This window comes from Chrysochloris asiatica, unplaced genomic scaffold (genome assembly GCF_000296735.1).
Source record: "Chrysochloris asiatica unplaced genomic scaffold, ChrAsi1.0 scaffold00003, whole genome shotgun sequence".
Classification (NCBI taxonomy): Eukaryota; Metazoa; Chordata; class Mammalia; order Afrosoricida; family Chrysochloridae; genus Chrysochloris; species Chrysochloris asiatica.
The window spans coordinates 31,535,183-31,536,892 of NW_006408521.1; positions in this window are offsets into that span (position 1 = coordinate 31,535,183).

Genomic DNA, 1,710 nt, shown 5'->3' on the forward strand with positions numbered 1-1,710 from the left:
CGGTTCCGACTCATAGCGACCCTGTACAGAGTTTCCGAGGGTGTAAATCTTTACAGGAGTAGAAAACCTCATCTTTCTCCCATGGAGCGGCTGGTAGTTTCGAACCGCTGACCTTAAGGTTCGCAGCCCGATTTGTAGCTTGGTGACATAAATGCTGCTGGAGATCACATGATATAATATTGCAAAACCAAAGACTTATTCATTGTAAATACCCTTTTTCAACAACATTAAAGCCAACTATACACTTAGAATCCAAATGGAATACATAGGAATCAAATTGACTACATATGTGGGAAGGATGATGGAGAAACTCAATACTGTTAGCCACAACAGTGGGGCTGACTGTGCACACACTATCAATTGCTCATATGCAAATTCAGGCTGAAGTTAAAGAAAATTAAAACAAGTGCATGAGAGCCAATATATGATCTCCAATATATCCCATCTGAATTTAGAGGTTATCTCAAGTACAGATTTGATGCATTAGACACCAGTGATTGAAAATCAGAAGAGTTATGGGATGACATCAAGAACATCATACATGTGCTCAACCTTGGAACAACAGGGCTCTGTGATACAGGGATTGAGCATAGTGTGAACGGGTAAAAGAGGAAAAATAATGTTAAGATGCTTGGCTATCTTATGAATCTTTGTTTCCCTTGCTTACTATTGTAAAATGGACATTTAAAGGGGAGAGAAAGGAATAGCCTATAGAAAGCTTGTCAGTGCATCTTCAGCCTAGAACTGACTGGAATACCTAAAAGAGGGGCTACAACTTGCCCAGTAAGAGGCTTCCTGTGGAGCCTTTGCAGTGTAAGACCTTATGTGGAATCCTGATCCCCGTCCAGAATCTTCTGAGGTGGGAAATTTCCACTTGAAAAGATAAGCAGACCAGCCTGGAGCAGCTAGAGGAACAGAAGATACTACTAAAAGACCAGCAGGAAAACTCAAAAACAAAAATGGCAGTCTGACTGACTACTACAAGAACAAGTTAAGTTGTTTGCCTGGGAGCCAGCAAGGCAAGCAATAAAGTCCCTTTAGGGCAAACCTCTTTCCAGGACTGAAACTCAAAGGGAATACACAAGCAGGCATGTAATGCACCTGGTGACCACGTTGGTCTACCAATATGGGCAAGTGGGGGAAAAGCACTAATGAAGCTGGGGGCTGAGTCCGACCATGTTCAATAGACTCCCATCAACCTGGAGTGAGACCTGGTTGGCCAGTAGTGTAGCGAGACCTGGGGACTCCTGAGCCCCCTGGAGAGGAACATAGCCACAGAGGACTGGAGAGAATAGTGAAGCATCCAGCTGATATGAAGAGAGGGGAGATGCACAAGAACTCCCATACTTGCAGATAGTACCCATTTGACTTAGCTTCAATGGCTGGATGATCAGCATTTGACTACAGGAAGAAAGAAGAGGGAAAAAAAGTGTATTCCACTACAATTTGAGGAACTTGACCTGTACTTATGAATGTAGTAGCTTAAAAGAGGCAATGAATTTTCACAGCAAGGATCATTCCCACCCCCTCTGTACACAGGATTGACAGGGATAGGCAACTTAGCCATTGTTGTTGTTAGGTGCCATCGAGTTGGTACCGACCCATAGCAACCTTATGCACAGCAGAACAAAACACTGCCTGATCCTGGGCCAACCTCAATACTGTTGCCACGCTTGAGTCCATCGATGCTGCCACTTGGCCAATCCATCT